Raw genomic sequence first — 18899 nt, 5'->3', positions numbered from 1 at the left:
TCCTACAGTCCTCACCCTTCAAATCCTCATTTTACAAATGAGGAAATTAAGAGTGAAAAAAGTCAATGTCTGAGGCAGGATTTGAACTTTTTAATGATCTCATCCTCCCTCTTCCACCTCTGTGCATCCTCTACTCCTAGAATGCTTCAATCCTCCTCTGCCCTCCATGGGAGGCCCCTTGTACTGGAAGACGGTCAGGGAAACAAAGCTTAACTAGCACATGGCCTCTGTCTTCATGAACTTCAGTCCAAAAAAAGACTAGGACCTCAACACAGGTCACTTTAAAACCCTAAATGGTACCAAAATAATACTGGGTTATTGTATTCATCCAACCTTCAGTTCAAAAGCTGAAAACACACACACACACACACACACACACACACACACACACACATATTGGATTCATGGATTCAAATCCTACATCTGATCTTTATTATTTATTTATTATTGGACAAGTCCCAACCTCTCTGAGTCTCAATTTTATCACCTATGAAATGAAGACATTAGTTTAGGTCTCTCCCAGTTATAAGCCTATCGGTTTTGTGTCTTTCTGAATCTAGATTTAGCTAGAAAAGTCCTCCAAGATTATTTATACATGATACCCATCCATGCTCATTTTTTTCAAGGAGGAAGATGAAGCCTTGGGGAAACAAGTGGTCATTCAGCAAGTTAGTTTTAGCAAAGCCACTGATTTCCAATCTCTTCACTTTCCCTTCATCCACCCTGACAAGCTGTGAACCTTCCCTAGCCCAAGACACGCCACTTCAGGCCTGGAAAATAAGACTCCCAGGAGGACTGTCCAAAGGGAAGAGCCCCCCACCATGAAGACCTCAAGTGGAGATTTCACCAGGGGAGATTCAAACAGGAGACGATTCATCCGGTTCCCTTCAGTCAGAGGAATTTCTGAACCTCTGCCTGAGCTTCTCCACTGACTTCCAATCAAAGGTTATTTAACATTCCAAGTGTAGATAAAACGAAGTGGTTGGGGTTCTTTCAGGGAGCAGCTAAAGAGGCTCTTGAAAGCATTAATTTCAGGGCAGATCTCAGTGCCGCATATCAGAATACAAGGCTGTTTGAAGCCAAACATATTAAAACCCAAGTTTTCCTTGATGCTGGATAAACAGAAGGGACGCCAGGTTCCATGATTTAGTAAGATAAATATCTCTATACACACATACATGATCACATACACATGAGTGCACACACACATACACACACACACATAATTCCTTTTGAGAAACAGATTGTATCCTCCCTCTGGATTGCTTGTATGTGTGTGTGTTTGCTTATTTGTTTGTTTGTTTTTAAAGAAAAATGGTATCCCAAAAAGTGAACACTCATCCTGCCACCCTCCTGGGCTAGGGAAATTGTTGGCAGAGAGACGAACCCCTGAGGCATTTAAGGGCTGACTTAAACCTCCAAAAGGTCACAGCTCATCTTTGTGGTACTTTTTTCTTTAAACAAAAATGATCATTTCCAGCCAATGCAAGTCCCTCATTTCATATTTTCCCTTTATCCAGGGTAATGTAGTGCAGAGAACATGGGATCTGCAGAATAAGGACCTGAGATTGAACCCCAGTTCCATTATTTATGCCAAGTAATTTCATTTCTCATGATCTCAGTTTCCTTTTCTATAAAATGAAAGGGACGTTCCCTCCTGTCTCCAGATTCTGTGAACCTAACTTCCTTTCAGCTCTAAATCTTATCACCCTATGAATATAAATCATATCTCTTCTCTGCTGCAGGAGATAGGCCTTTGTAATTCTTTTTTTTCTTACTGTAGCCCAAAAAATCCATTTTTGAGGCTAAAGTTCTGACAATCAGCCTTCACCTCCAGATTTGCTAGGCTGCTCTTGGAAGAACAGACATGAAATCCATAACTAGACTCATATGGGAAGTAGATTTACCAGTCTAGGATCCATAGGGATAACCTTCAAGACCCTATGTCAGAATGACACTTTAGACAACTTTAGTGGAGGTGAGTTTATCTATCACAAAACAAATTCCTCTGTGCCACAGAAAAGAGAATAAACACACATGTCTTTATACAAAGAAATATCCTCCATTTCTACAATGTTTTTCTTTGAATACATGATCCTTGTACTTTAGACCAAAGTAATGGTCTCCTGATCCATCATGTCACCACCATCCAAAGATTTACCTGTCCTGTATCCTCTTGGTATCCTTCCCTCTCCTAGAGAGGATCCAATAAATCAAATCAGGCTGCTGCTAATTGCTAACATTTATATAGGACTTTATATGATCTGTTACATTTGGTCCTTATAATAACCTATGAGATAGATTCTAGTATTATCTCCATTTTACAAAAAAGGAAACCTGGGCAGAAAGAGTTTGGATGACTTGACAAAGGATCACACAACACTGAGTGTCCGAGGTGGGCTTTGAACTCAGATCTTTTTGTCCATGTCCAAAGAGCTATTATCTCTCTACTGATAATAAAAATGCTAATGGCTTCTTTTGATTTTCCTTCAAGATAAGATTGGCATTTCAGCCTGGCATTGTGGGAAAAAAACAACTTGGAATCTAAGGAAAGACCTATGTTGTCAGACTTGGATTTGACAGAATCTGCATGAGTTTAAATTAGGGGTTTTTAATCTGGAGTTAGGAGTTTGTTTCTTAAAAATATTTTGATTACCATATATAAACATAATTAGCTTCCAGTGTTAAATTTTATGCTTTTTCTCTTAATGAAAGCAATCAGGCTTATGTGACTTGCCTAGGGTCATACATAGCTAGTAAGTGTCTGTGATCACATTTGAACTCAAGGCTAAATCTAGGGCTGATCCTCTATCCACTGTACCACCTAGCTGCCTTTAATTTTTCTAAAATTATTTAAAAACATTTTTCAGAGAAGAATCCAAAGGCTTCTTCGGACTGCCAAAGGGGTAACATGAAAAAAAAAAGAATGAATAAGAATTCTTACCTTAGATAAAATCATTTTTTACCTCTAAATCTCAGTTTTCTTTATCTGCAATAATAAAAAAATTAAACAATTGATCTCATAAGATTGTCTTACAGGGAGCATTATAATAACGTGGGCTTTTATTATGATAATGATTATTGTTATAAAAAAAGCTTTCAATGTCTTAACTAATGATGGGCTTCCTGGAACTTGATTGGGTGGGATAATTGGGTTTCATGGACAGGAGCTGAGAACTAGCTCTCCCAATCCCCCCAAAATGACACGGAGAAGACCCAACCAGTAATTGTTTCCTTATCCATTATTCCCCATATCATACATGAAATGAGAAACATGAGAACTCTAAAGAATCCCATGTGTTTCCAAACATCTGCCTCTTGCAGACACAGACTGTGACATCCATCATTTATTTGTAAGGGATTAGGACTCATTTTCCTGACATCTACGAAGTATTGACTCAGTTAAGTGAAACGATAAAGATTCTATTTCTTACCAAACTAAATGAAAAATCTAGGGCATTGCCCTGACAACAGAAATCGGTAGAATTCAATTCATCTTAAGCTGTTTTTTTTTTGGGGGGGGAGGAGGGGTAATTCTGCCTAGACATAAATCAGTAATTTTTTTTCAAGAAATGGAGAAATTTATGTCAAAATAAAGGGAAAGCTATTCACAGATCAGTAGAAGAAGCAAAACATAATATAAAGTTTTAAATATTATTTCCATGAAATGATAATTGAGCTTATATCTGGGGAAAGCAAAAGAAAGTACACAATGGGAATCTAATTGCTTTTGCTGTCCCTGGGTGGCACATTTCTAAATGATTGGGGAATGATTCTTTCTTCTCACTGCACAAAGTGCTTTCCAAAGGCAAGGAGCTGAGAGGAGTCACCCTCGGGAGACACTGGGCAGGGCTTTCATCATAGGATGATAAAATGAGCACTGGCTCTAGGAGAGGTTAGAGGACATAACCTGAGTTAAAATCCTACCTCTAACCTTTATTTCCTATTTTAGCAGGGAAAGGACACTTCGTGTCCCTAGGGAATGGTTTCCTCATCTATAATTTGAGGTTAGAAGGGTTCAATCAATCAACTATTATAAAGCACCTACTATGTGCCAAGCACTATGTTAAAGACTGACAACAAGACAGAATATAGTCCCTGCCTTCAAGGAGTTTACAATCTAACAGAAAGAAAATAAGTGAACAAAGATATGTGAATAAATTGGATATGGGATAAATAGGAGGCAATTAACTGGGGGAGGCACTAGGATGAAGAACTTTTGGGAAAGGCTTTCTATAAAATATGGATTTCAATTGAGACTTAAGGAAGTCAGCAAAATCCAAAGTAGGCAGTTACAGACTAATGGACCTCTCAGGTCCCTGCAACTTTGAAATCTAGAATTTTGTTTCCCCTTTCTGCAGGACAGTTAATGATTTAGCAAGTAGTATATTGGAATCAGGAGTTCAAATCCAGCCTCGCAATTTTCTATCTTTGTAATCCTAAGTAAGGTGATTTATCTCTATCTCACTGTTTTATTCATTGTATCATCTAGCTGCCTTATAAGAATTTACTTAAAACATTCTTCAATTATATATAGATCATATATACATACATACATATATATACATATATATAAGAAAACTATGGGAGAAAGACCTTATTGAAAGAGATCTCAGAGTTGATGTAGTTCAAATCATATCTGATGCAGGCATATCACCTGCAACAACCACAACAGCTTATCACACAACTTTTGTTTCAACACCTAAGTGACAGAGAATCCACTTCCTTAAAAGATAGTCTACTCCATTGTTCAACAGCTCTGATTTTTAGGAATTTTCTCTATGCTGTCCTCAATTTTGCTTCCTTGTAGCTAGTATCCATGGGCATGCTAGACCCGGCTTGTGCCAGGTGAAACAGCCAATTACTAATTTTCAGTGTGAGCATCTACACCTCAGAAATTGGCAAATGCTATAAATCAGAGCTTGATTAATTGCTTTGTTGACCATCTAGACTTAAAAGATGATGGAGAAAAATGCTAATCATGCAGATTGAATTTAAAAGCGTACTTTTTTCTTAGAGAGTCAGTTGTTAAACACTTAGTAGCATATCCCTGCTTCTACACATTCATTACTCCTGACTCTGATTTAGTCTAATTTTTTCCACCTGACAATCCTTGCTGAAGGCAGGGCTCATTGTCCCCTGAGTCCTCTCTTCTCCAACCTAAACTTCCTTAGTTCACAGAATCACAGAACTTTAGAGATGGCAAGAACCTAAAAGAATAGCTGGTCCAACTTATACCTAAACAGGAAGCCTCTCTTCATCATCCCAAAATGTGGGTCATTCATGTTCTACCTGAGCATCACCAGAGACAGATACCTCTCTAAAGCCATGGCAGTCTCTTCAATTTTAAGACATGGCTTTATGTCACCTTATAGGCTCTTTGCCCATCTCTCAAGGAGAAATAGCATGATATACTTAGAAAGAATGGGATCTAGGTTGTTTTCCAGTTCATGCTTCATGAAGGTAGACCCTTCCCTCTCTCAAATAACTGCTGGAGGGCAATTGAGGCACAAGACAATCTCCTCATTTGCCATCATCAACAAAGCTGTCCATATTGCCTTCCCAGGCAGCCAAGTCTCTTCCAGTGGTCTTCTGTTCAGATTCATTCCCTATGGCTAGAAAACTGATGCTATTTCTTTCTATCTAAGTAATACTAAATAATAAGATTTACTATTTAAGCATATTATAATATGTGATATCTATCATATTAGATAGATATTTTCCCTAAGTATAATATATTATTTCTAAGTATATATTTTCTAAGTATAAGATACTTAACTATCTAAGCAAATACTTTAAATATATATTTTCTATCTAATTATGTTATAAGTATAGTATATAGTATAACTAAGCACACTGTAAGTATGCTGTAAGCATTCTAAGTATATATTTTCTATCTAAATAATACTTTCTAAATGTAATATAAATATAGTATCTATTATAAGTATAACTAAGTATACTACAAATATTCTAAGTATATATTTTCTATCTAAATAATACTTTCTAAGTGTACTATTAATATCTACTATAACTAGATATGTGTTCTAAGTATATATTTTCTATCTAAATAATAGTTCTAAGTATTTTATATATAGTATATACTATAACTAAACATATTATAAGTATTTTAAGTTTATATTTTCTATGTAAGTAACACTTTCCACCTCAGTAATATTAAATAATGATAAATAACAGAAACTTTCTATTTAGTAATACTAAATACCTGGCTACCTAAGGAAGTTAGCCCCCCTCTGAAATACTCGCTTCCCACTCTCTCAGTCCCATTCACTTCAACCCTGTCCCTTCTGTATCCCTTTCCATTTCTGCTTGAGTTTTCCATTGAGTTCTTTGCAATGGCTATTCCATAATTAACAAACTTCCTTTTATTTTATATTCCTTCCTCTCATACTCCTTCCATCTTCTAGCACTCACAAAGACCTGGCTGCATCCAAACTAAACTGTACCCTTGGCTACATCTCTCATATCCTGAGGCACCAATTCAATCAACTTACTAGTTATGTGATTTTAAATAAGTCAGCACCCCCACACATTCTCAGTCTCAATTATCTCATTTCTAAATTGGGGATGAAATTATTCATACCATCCACCTCACAGGGTGGATGTGAGGAAATTTTAAAGTGTTTTATAAAACTTAAAGTTCAATATCAATCAATCAACAAGCATTTATTAAGCACCTGCTAGGCACCAGACACCACTAGGTGACAGAAATACAAATGTAGAGAATGAAATAATATCTACTCTCAAAAATCCAAAAAGAAGAAACAGAATATGCATATATAAGTATATACAGAGTAAATATAAAGTGAATAAATACAAAGTACTTAGGAAAGTTAAGGGAGGGAAAGAAGCTTTTATTAAGCATAGTAATGTTCCAAGTACTATGCTAAGAAAAAGCAAATATTATCTCATTTGATATCACAGAAATTCTATGAGATAAGATTTTGGGAAATAGGACACTAGCAGTTAGAATTTATTTTCCTGAGTTCAAATTCAGCCTCAGCTATTTATTAACTGTGACCTTGGACAAGTCACTTGCTATTTGATTCAGTTCTTCATCTGTAAAATGAGTTAGAGAAGGAAATGTCATTGCCAAGAAAACCCCAAACAGAGTCACCAAGAGTCAGATGTGACTCAACAACAACAAGGCTGCTTCTTGAAGGAAGGCAGGAGTGAGAAGGGATCTAATGTAGGCGTGAGAGTTACAGAAAAAGACACAAAAGTGAAAGATGGAGTGTGTTGTGTGAGAAACAGAGAGAAGGCCAATGTTTCTGGACTGACAAGTGGGGGAGGGAACTGATGCATAATAAGGCTGGAAAAATAACTTTGGGCTGGACTGTGAAGAGTTGTTTTTATTATTATTGTTATTATTTTTTGTCTCATAGTTTTTCATGGCCACAGAACTACTTATGTTGAGGATAACCTACTGAGATGAAGAGCCTCTCCATACTGAGTAATGACAGGAACAAACCAATCCTAGGACAATCCTGATGATACTAGCACAAGATGAAAAGGTAGAAGTGGTCAGTGAGCTACATCTTTAAAGGGTATCCATATTGAAATGCTTGAATTCATACATCCCTTAAAGTGTTGAAGTGTAAAGAAAGCACCATATAAAAGTGATTTCTGATTATTCCCACTCACCCCCATCTTTTGCCTGCTCTCCAAACCTCAATTTCCACATCTGGAAAAGAGAGATGATAATACTTTTACTACACAAGGGCATTGTGAGAGGAATACTTTAAAAAACAAAACCTTAAAGTGTTAAAGAAATGGGGATTGTTATTATCAGTGCTGTTATCATTATTATTTCTTTCCCAGAAGACTCTATCATGGAATCCACATTGCATAGGAATTCACCATTTGTTTTCCCTCTTGTCAAAAACAGCAGCTTTAACCTCCCAGAGCTTGGCTACTCTCCAGGGTCCTTTGGTGTCTGCCCTTCCATCTGTGAACCTTCTATAAAATGTGAACATTCCAATAAATAAAGCTCCTTCTCATCCCCCCCTACTCAATTAAGCTCCATCTGCCCCCCAACCATGAATAAGAGACCAGATTATCCAATTCAAATAAGTTTAATGTAGGTTGATAAATAAATAAAAACTATCTACCCACCTCCTATCTCAAGATTGCCCAAAACAAAACTTCTCTTTCCAAAAATGTATTTCCCTCCCAAATTTAAATACCAGCAGTTTGAAATAGCATCTGACATTATTTTTGGAAAATATTTTGTGCTGTGGAAAGCACACTGGAGCCCTAGTCTGGAGCCCTAGATTCTAGGGCCAATTCTCCATATGACCTTAAATAAGTCACATTTTTCTGAGCCTCAGTTTTATTCTCTATAAAATGGGGATCATGCCATTTGTATGATCTATTCCTATAAGGAGAATGTTCATTCCAGGATGTACAATAGCTCTTTTTTTCTATAGTGCTTCACAGTGTACAAAGTCAAGGCTTTGCTTTATTGGAAGCCAGCAAAGTAGACTGGAAAATCAGGTCCATTTGAACATATCTCTATTTTTAGCTGAGCCGATCTATGCTCCCTGTTCTTCTCTTCTCCAAGAATTTAACTCTCTAAGTCAATCCCTCTAAACCATGAAAATGTTTTCAGTTAAAACTTCATGATAGATTGTGATGGGTGCTATAATAATATGTGAATTGTGAATATACATGTATTTTTGTGTGTGTGTGCATATATGTGCATATGCACTTATATATTTGCTAAAAGAGTAAATGCCATATTATTCATCAAGTTTGAGGGCAAAAGAGGTACCAAGAACTGGAAAAGATAGATGTGTATATGTATATAAATGTATGTGTGCTTATGTATATATGTGTAGCTTGCTTTGTGTGCATTTGTATACATGTGCGTTTTTGTGAGTATGTAAAGGTGAGTGTGCATAAAAAGATAACTGGTGGCTAGAGAATGGGTTAAAGTTCTTCCTCTAAAACATGCTGGCCATGTCATTTAACTTTTTAGTGACCAATGTCCCCAAGCAACATTCTAAAATGGGTTATTAATTTTTTTCATATTATGGACCTCTGTGGCACTCTGGTGAAGCCTGTGGACTCTTTCTCAAAATTTCTATTCGTTATTTTAGCTTTATCTGACTCTGACCCCATTTGGGTTTTTCTTGGCAAAGACACTGAAGTGTTTGCCATTTCCTTCTCCAGTTCATTTTACAGAAGAGGAAACTGAGGCAAACAGGGTTGAGTGACTTACCCAGGGTCACATAGCTAGTAAGTGTGGAGAGCTGGATTTGAATTCAAGTTTTCCTGACTCTGTCCACTGCACCACCTAGATGTGGAATAATGTTTTTAAATATATAAAATAAAACACATAGGATTGCAAAAGGAGCCAGTTATATTGAAAAGTGGTCCATCTAAATATTTTTTTAAATAACAAGTTCTTTGACATGAGGTTAAAAACCTTCATGTAAGAGGGTAAATTGCAAAGAGGACAATTTACATTGGTAGAGGGAGTTAGCTCTGGAAAAGTTCCATATACCAATAAAACCACAAGCCCAATCTCAAAAGAAACTTGTTAATTGGTGCTAAGAAAGAAGTGCATTGTGAAAAAACGAGGTACAGAAAACTGTGGACTTTAAGGGAAGAAGAGATCACTTCCTGCTTTGGATGGATGAGGTTAAGAGCCTTGAGGAGGTGCTATCTGAAGGAAGAAGGCATTTGGTTTTCAAGACTACAAAAGCAAATGTCTCTAGAACAATAGGTAGACTTGTGTGTGACTTGAGTATTCCTGAGCACATTGAAGCGAGGTAAATAATATCTCAAAGGCAGACTTCTATAAAAAAGCAGCTGTCAAAACTCTGAACACTGGTTTCCTCTTCCAATGCCCCTTTGTCTCAGGGACATCCCAATTAATCTCCTCTCCGATATATATCCCGAGTGGCAGTTGAGAAAGAACCATAGCAAAGTATTAGCATGCACATTTCATGAATTATGAAGCTAGGAGCTGCCCCTTTGTCAGACTGCACAAGGAGGCATGGGAGGCACTCTCAGCTCTCCGTGGGGTATTAGGAACAGAATTAATTTTCGAGATGAGATCCAGGGGCCAGGCCAAGTGGGCAAGGTCAAAGAATTCCAGATGGCTTGCTAATGTGTTTTACATCCTCCTCCCTCCTCCTTAAGAGGGGCTCATCTGGGAGCCAATCACACTAAGAGGCTGCCCATCACAGTGTGCCCGGCAAATTAAATGGAGATTAGGAATCTTGGTTGAAGTTGACCCTCAGGGGCCTCTGGGTGAATCCTTTCAGTTTATTTCCTTGTTTCCTGGTTCTGGTGGGTTTTCTCTAAGGAAGTGACCTAGTTATAATGACTGTCCTCCTGACTTCCCCTGAAGTGGAGCCTTAGACACAGTAAGTGGCACAGTAAATCGGAAAGACCTGAATTCAAAACTGGCTGGGCAAGCCACATAACCTCTGTCTGCTTCCATTGCCTCAATTGTAAAATGAGGATCATCACTTACCTTCCAGGATTGTCAAGAAAATCAAATGAGTTAATATTTGGAAAGCTTTTAACACACTGCCGGGCACTTAGTTGTTTAATCGTTTTTCAGTTATGTTCGACTTTTTGTTAGCCGTTGGGGTTTTCATGGCAAAAACACTGGAATGATTTGCCATTTCCCTCTCCAGCTCATTTTACAGGAAACTGAGGCAAACAGGGTTAAGTGACTTACCTTAGGTCACACAATTAGTAAGTGTCTGAGGTCAGATTTGAATTCCGGAAAATTAGTCTTCCTGACTCCAGCCCTAGCACTGCAGTCACTGTGCCACCCAGATGGTTGGCTGATGGCCATCATTCTCGAAGAGGACCAAAATGAGATCACTATGCTAGAGTCAAGTTACAGTGTGTTCCACTGTGGCTGATCAGACCAATGAGAGCTCAGAATGCTCTGCCACAAATAGTCCAAATGAACATTTGGGAATGGATTTTCTAACTGTTCATTTCATATTTCTTTTAAGCCTCCCAGTAAGTCCCTAATAAATGCTCTTCCTCCCTTCTCACTACCTTAAAGAAGACAGGATGAGAAAAGGAAGGAGAAGGAGGAGAGGGAGGAAGAGAGGGAAAAGGAGAGATATGGAGTCAGGCCAAAGGATCTTTGTTCTGCATTTTACCACTCATCCAATCCAAAGTTCCCTTTCCTTCCCCAAATCTTTACCAGGACAATCCCAGATTTTTGATCTGGCTCTGAGAGAGAATTGTAACAGGGAGGAAAAAAGTTTAAGAGGTAGAATGGTGCAGTAGAGGTTCAAGTCCTACTTGTTACCTTTACTGGTTGTGGGACCTTAGCAATTCATTTAGCTTTTCAATGCCCTTAGGCAATTCTCAAATACTAAAATTTCAAAATATTATTGATCTTTATTAGTGAAAGTCTTATCATACAGAGAATTCCCTACATCAATAAAATCATTCAGGATTATGCCAAAATAAATGAATAAATAAACCAACTTTCATTTCCAAAGGACCTTAAGGTTTACAAGTGTTTTCCTCACAACAATCCCATGTTGTCAGTAGTATAAGTGTTGTTCTCTTCATTTTACAGATGAGCTAATGGAACCCAGAAATGTCAAATGACTTGACTAGAGTCACATGGCTTGTGAGTGAGACTCTGAACCCAGGTACTCCTCTCCTTCCTCTATGTGCCAAATTTCTATGCCCATAGTCCACTTGGATTTAGAATACATGGATTTGAAGCCTGGCTCTATCACTTACAGGCTAAGGCCCTTGTCACTCTGCTCCTTTTTGGGCTCAACTTTTTTTCATCTGTAAAATGGGCATAATGATTCTGGTACTATCTACCTCATAGAGTAGAACAAGGAAGAAATGGCTCTTAAGTGATTTATAACCAAAAAATGCTAGACAATCAAATGAATTAAGATGTATAAGTCTCTTTGCAAACCTTAAAGGACCAGATAAGTATTAGCCAGAATTATTATGTAATGGTTATCTAATATTAATAATATGAAATAGAAACCTGAGGCTTTATTCCATGCAGAACCTCTTATAGAGAGAGCTATTGATAGGATCATGGCTAGAAGGGACCTTCAAGGACATCTAATTCTATCCCTCTCCTTACATAAAATAAACTTCAGGCCAGATAAGTTAAATGACCTCCCTGGTGTCACACAGGTAAGTAGTTATATCAGTGAGCTAAGATTATAACCCAGTTTCTCTGTCATTAAATGCTCTTCCTTTCTGCTGCATCATGGCCACTGCTCCGGATGGCACCTTATGAATTAACAAAGCTTTTTGTTAGTGTTCCTGGTGATGTTAATCAGAGCACCCCCTAAATCTCAAAGCTGGGCATGTGCCCAAGGCATGGTGCTGTAAGGGACCATCAAATGTGAGATCCACAGAGGCCTGAAAGTCTCTGGTCTACCCTCCGGGCAGATTCTGACTTCTCCAGCTGAGACAGGTGGCCCAGTTGAAATACTCAATGTTCATGCCAGAAGGGTCGAGAAGGCCTCTTTTGACCTCTGTTTAACCATAGGGAATCCTGATTTCAGATAATGTGAATCTTTGTCTTAATTCTATTCCTTCTCAGCACAAGAAGAAAGAAATGACCTAAGTAGCTATAAGGATGGGCAATGCAAAGCTTTATGCATTTTAATAATGAATGGCTTGTTCCTGACTTAATGCATGTCAACTGCATTCAGGATAGACCTGAATTCCCCAAGATTCACTTTTTTTTAATTACCACAGCCCACACCTTGGTCTGGCCAATCAGGAGTAGGACTAAATTATTGCTGATGAGAAGAGGGAAGATGATAAAAGTAGACATTAACATAGCTACAACTACCTAATGATGCCATGAATATAGCAATAGTCTGAGATTTAAGAGACTTAGTTTCTAATTCTAATTCTGTCATTAAATGGCTTTGAGCAAAGCCTGTATCTGAAAGGGAACCCCTCCTGTTTGTGTCTAATGCACAATGAACAAATAAAAACCTATTTACCATTACTCATGCTAACTAGTATGATGAAAACAATAATTAGGCTTACGTTTTTCAATGCTAGCAATCAAACTTTATTAATCAAATGTATGCAAATATTACTTTATATTATCTATTAGACAATATAAATATTAACCCAACAAGGAATACATTGTCAATCTGATTTCTTAGGGTTACAAGGGAAACCTGACTCATAGGGGTACAAAAAAATTCCTTCTCTGCCCAGCCAGCCTTGCCGCAGTCAAGTCTCCATCAATCAATCAGTACTGCCCTTAAGAACAGCTCCTTGAACTACAAATACAAGAGCCATTCCTAGATAAGCAATAGGAAAAAAATGAAAGCTAGGGTCAATGAGGTCCAAAATTGTCCCATCTACTGTCCCATCCATCTACTGAGGCCAAACTCTGAGCCAACAGCACTTTCTTAAAGAATTTGTGATCCCCTCCAATGAAATGGACCTCGGATTTTCCTCATGATCTGAAATGCCTCCTTCCCCCAGTGCCTTAGTTTTAGATTACTTGATATCCAGATGATACAAAAGAAGTAAAGTCAAACACTTAGTCTCATTGGTTAATAGATCTAAATCCTGACCTTTTAGGAGAATCTTCAGCTCATGGCTCATGCTTGCCATAAATTAGCTGATAGAGGATATCCCAATATGGGCAGAGTTAATGGTCCTTCATTGGTCTTATGTTGAGTAAGGGAATGGATTCTAGAGAATAGATTCACCGGCAGCTTCTGGAGACAGGAATACCCATTGGTCAAGTGCTATAAGGCCACTTCCCTGGCAAAGAGATAGGAAGGATGGCAGTCCAATTCAAAACTAGCTAGAGGTCTTTTTTACCCCTTTAAGTCAGCACGGTCTCCAACATCCCCTCACTCCAACCCCACAACTCTGGGCTTGGTCATTTTCTCATCAGGCATTAGTTGAGCAAATAGATTCACTAGATTGACTAACTGTAAATCAGCAGACAAGCAAAAAAAAAAAAAAAGTCACTATCCCTGTAGAATCATATTCAGCTGATTAATACTAATTAGAAATAAGCCAGGGTCTAAATAAAATAGGGATTTAAATTAATCACTTCCCACAGGCCTTCAGTGGGTTTATTACAATGCCAGGTAGGGATTTTAGTTGATTGCACCCACATTCTGGTTAGTGGCTGATAATCTATTTTGTTTACCAATTAATTTAACTGCTATATTATGAGAGAATCTAATGCTAAGGTTGTTTACTGAATTTCCTGGGGTCCCCTCTATTTGTCATGAACGTACATGTCATTAGCCAACTCATCCCACACATGTGTTTATTTTAAAATTTAAAAGCAAACATCAAAACATTATCACAAAATGGTGGCGTAACCCAAAATGGACTCTATTATGCCAAGGTAACCAATTTATTCTCATTACATTGTGTCTTTTTTCCTTTGATATAGAACTTTTTGAAGTCCCAAAAAGCATCTAGTATTTCATTCCTCTCCTTTGGCATCAGGTAGGGACTACTAAAGTAGTTATGATAGAAATAAAGAATAGAGACAAAACAATGACTGAAAAAAAGATGATAGAGATGGTGAAAGAAAGAACCCAATTAATGCTGATCAGACTGTATTCAATAGAGACCTCCATGTCACTTCTTGGCCATTTCCAAGCCAGGCCACTTTGAGCATATGCCCCAATTTCTCTCCTACCTTCCCCCATTAAGGGAAAGAGTAGGTACTCACTTGCTTGTTTATATTTTTATCCCTAGTGCTAAGCCTACTAACTAACTCATAGTAGGTGCCTTTTAATTCACTTGTTCAAGTTATTAATTTCTCTGACTCTTTTCATTATTAATGTTATTTTAGATACATATAGGCAAAACTTTTTTTAAAATTTAAAACTTTAAAGAAAAAAAGGAAAAAAGAGATAAAAATAAAGTTATTAAGTATTTGAGGTCACATTTGAACTCAGGCCTTCCTGTCTCCAACTGCTTAACTTACCATTCAAAACTGACAGAGTGGTGATGAATTCAGAGTGCAGATTAAAACAAACAATTTTAGAAATAGTCAATAAAGGCATTTTTTTACTATCCTTATTTGTTATCATAGTTTTACTTTTCTTTCTTTTTCAGTTAGGGGAGAAAAGGAAAGGCAGGAGGAAAGAAAATAGATTTTTGTTAACTAAAAAAGCAAATTGATTTTGGAAAAAAAATATCAGGAGTAGAGTAAATAAAAGCTCTGTGACCACCAACTGGAGAGGTCTGAACTTTTATAAAAGATAGTTCATCTGATCTGGGGAGTGTCTGAGAACTATGCCTCAGGGACACTTCCCAGGACTTACTACAGAGTTCCAGGAAAAGCAATCAACAAGATTATCACTTTAAAAGTCATGGAGCCCAATCCCCTCCTTTTACAGATGTGCAGAAGGCACCCCAGTTATATTTATTTGAACAACAAAAACTAAGGTTATACCTCTATTCTATAGAGGGAGAGGGACTCTCATCAAATTGATCAGGAACTCTACCACCCCTTACATTAGAGTACTAATCAGTAGTTAAATCTTAAGAAACTAAATCAATATCAAGGACCTAAATAATAACTTCAACTCAAATGATCACTTAAAATAGTGATTGTTTTAAGAATAGAAAGTAAGTCATTCATTGAAGCAATGATATTACTTGCCTGAAGGAGAAATGGGTTGACTCTGAAACCCTAAGAAAGCTAGGAATAGCTGAAGAACATCAATATGCCACCTTTACTTTTCTCTGCCTCAATGATTCTTTTCTGTGAAATGGAGGAAACAATCGTTCTCAAAGTATACCATTTATGAGCTTCAAAATTTAAATCCCATTAAGTGAGAATTTATCATTTAAATACAGTCTGCTCTGAAATGCATTTTTGCACTGTATCCTTTTAAGAATTAGGCATAAGGCTAAAAGAAAAAAACAATCTATTCATGCTAATTAATACTATAATAATAATTGATAATAGTCATATCTAGCACATGTATAAATTTTAAAGCATTATATATACATATATGTAGTGTATATATACATATATGTGTGTATACACTCTGATCATCACAACCCTGTCAGACAGGTGCTATTATTATACCCACTCTAGAGATGAGGAAACTGAGTCTTAAAGAATTAAAATTAAATTAACTCACTGGTCAAGTCCTATCCCTAAAATAAGAAAGAAAAAGATCTGGAAATAAAATATTAGAGATGGAAGAGACCAGAAAGATCAACCTGTTCAACTCCTTCATTTCCTAGATGTTGAATTAAAGGATTCAGAACCTTATCCAAAGTGAGTAATAAATATTTGTTGAGTGATGAATAAGTTCATAAGCATAACAATTTGCCTTGGATTTCTTCCTTCTCTAAATAGTCATGCTTCCAGAGAAACACTTCCTATACTGAGCTGGATTTTTTTTTAATGGTCAATCCAACCATGTCAGAGCAACCTTGGGGATATGTAGAATTCATTGAATATTTAATGTAAAAGGGGAATTCTAATAGTTTTTTCACCACATAGGTCAGGACCATAATGCAGTTCTTAGCACCCAGCAGTCAGACTAAATGTTCTGGGGAAAGGAAATGCAAATTCAATCCAAAAAGCAACTATTTATGTGTCAGAGAAAAGTCCTTAAATTCTGCTCTGCAAGCTACTCCCTGGGGAGTCTGGCCAGGAAGTGTGACCTCCCTAGAACTTAGTCAATTATTGATTCAGAAAACGATTCTACTTTCACCACAGGTTGTTCTTAAAGTTCAGAGTAAAGGAAAGAGCACTGGCAGGGGGTTGTTAGGAGACCCGAGCTCAAATTCCAATTCTACTATGGACTTAATGTAGCACCATGAACAAGTTATCTCCCCTGTCTGGCTTAGGGACTATCTTTGTAAAGAAGGGCTTAGGATGGGTCAGTGGTTTACAGGATGTGGGCCATAAAGCCCCAGAGGCCTATTTATTATAACAAAGAAGAAAGAAAAGGAAGAAGAGAGAGAGAGGGGAGAATAAAGGAGAAGGAAGGGCAGAAGGAAGGAAGGGCGGAAGGAAGGAAGGAAGGAAGGAAGGAAGGAAGGAAGGAAGGAAGGAAGGAAGGAAGGAAGGAAGGAAGGAAGGAAGGAAGGAAGGAAGGAAGGAAGGAAGGAAGGAAGGAAAGAAGGGAGGAAGGGAGGGAGGGAGAAAGGAAGGAAGGAAGGAAGGAAAGAAGGGAGGAAGGAAGGAAGGAAGGAAGGAAGGAAGGAAGGAAGGAAGGAAGGAAGGAAGGAAGGAAGGAAGGAAGGAAGGAAGGAAGGAAGGAAGGAAGGAAAGAAGGGAGGAAGGAAGGAAGGAAGGAAGGAAGGAAGGAAGGAAGGAAGGAAGGAAGGAAGGAAGGAAGGAAGGAAGGAAGGAAGGAAGGAAGGAAGGAAGGAAGGAAGGGAGGAAAGAAGGGAGGAAGGAAGGAAAGGAAGGAAGGGAGGAAGGAAGGGAAGAAGGGAGGGAGGAAGGGAGGAAGGCAGGAAGGAAGGGAGGAAAGAAGAAAGGAAGGGAGGAAAGAAGGGAGGAAGGGAGGGAGGGAGGAAAGAAAGGAGAAAGGAAGGAAGGGAGGAAGAGAGGGAAGGAGGAAGGAAGGGAAGAAGGGAGGAAAGAAGGAAGGGAGGGAGGAAGGAATGGAGGGAGGGAGGAAGGGAGGGAGAGAAGAAGGGAGGGAGAAAGGGAGGGAGGGAAGGAGGAAAGGAGGGAGGAAGGATAAAAGGGAGGGAGGGAGGAAGGAAGGAAATAAACATTTATTAAGCACTATTCTAGGCATTGTGTTAAGAGCTTCACAATCACAATTTCATTTGATCCTCGAAACACTTTTAGGAGGTAGGTGCTTTTATTAACCCCATTTTACAGCTGAGAAAACTGAGACAAAAACATTCTAATGACTTGCCCTTGGTTGCACAGACACTAAGAGCTTGAGATCAGATTTGAACTAAATCTTCCTGATTCCATCTGTCCTATTGTCCAGCTCACTTTTCAAACCAACATTGCATTTTGATCTTTATTTAGCAAACATTCTCCCTAAAAGACTAAATAATTATGCATTTTCAAATACATGTAAATGAGTTTGTGATCCACATAGTAAAAAATTCATTTAAAAGCTTTATTGAATCCAAAGTAATTTTTGTCATAACATATTTACTTAATAAACAGATAATAATAGTACAAGTACTCTCATGTGGAAGTCCAGGAAACTTTGATGCTTAAAAAGAGTTTTCATTTTCAAAGTGACTGAGTACTAAATCCTGGGTACTAAGCTCTGCTATCCTACCTTTTAAAGTCTCTCCCAGCTCTGAGTTTCTATGTTCTAGGGCTTCATTACAGCACTGACATTTTATGTTCTAAGATTCCTTTCTAACAACAACAACAAAAAAAAGACAGAAATTAGAGCATAGGCTATTATAGCTAAAAGAACTTGATATTAGAAATATACGACTGGAAGAGTATACTGACATTCTAGCTTTTAACATTCTAAGAGCCCCTCAAGATCTAATTTGCTAGGACTATGCTTTACACTACTTCCTCTTGCCCTGTTATTCCTCCCTTTGTTTATCTCCATAGAGTGGGATATGAATAGCCTGTTAGGGATGTATAACCCAAAATATTGATCACTGATGTAGATGAAAGGAATATGTCTGGGCACCTTTCTTCCTTTCTTCCTTCCTTCCTTCATTCTTTGCTTCCTTTTCTCCTTCCCTTTTCTCCCTTTCTTTCTTCCTTCCTTCCTCCCCTCCCTCCCTCTCTTTCTTTCTTTCTTCCTTCTCTCCCTGCTCTCTTCCTTTCTTCTTACCTTCCTTTCTTCCTTCTCTCTTAGGAAGGAAGAGAGAGAGAATTTCCACAGGAATTGTCTAGTAGTAGTCCTAGCACATTTTTCTTTTGGCTGAGGCAACTGGGGTTAAGTGACTTG

Source organism: Sminthopsis crassicaudata, chromosome 2 (genome assembly GCF_048593235.1).
Source record: "Sminthopsis crassicaudata isolate SCR6 chromosome 2, ASM4859323v1, whole genome shotgun sequence".
Taxonomy (NCBI): Eukaryota; Metazoa; Chordata; class Mammalia; order Dasyuromorphia; family Dasyuridae; genus Sminthopsis; species Sminthopsis crassicaudata.
This window is presented reverse-complemented; position numbering follows the sequence as displayed.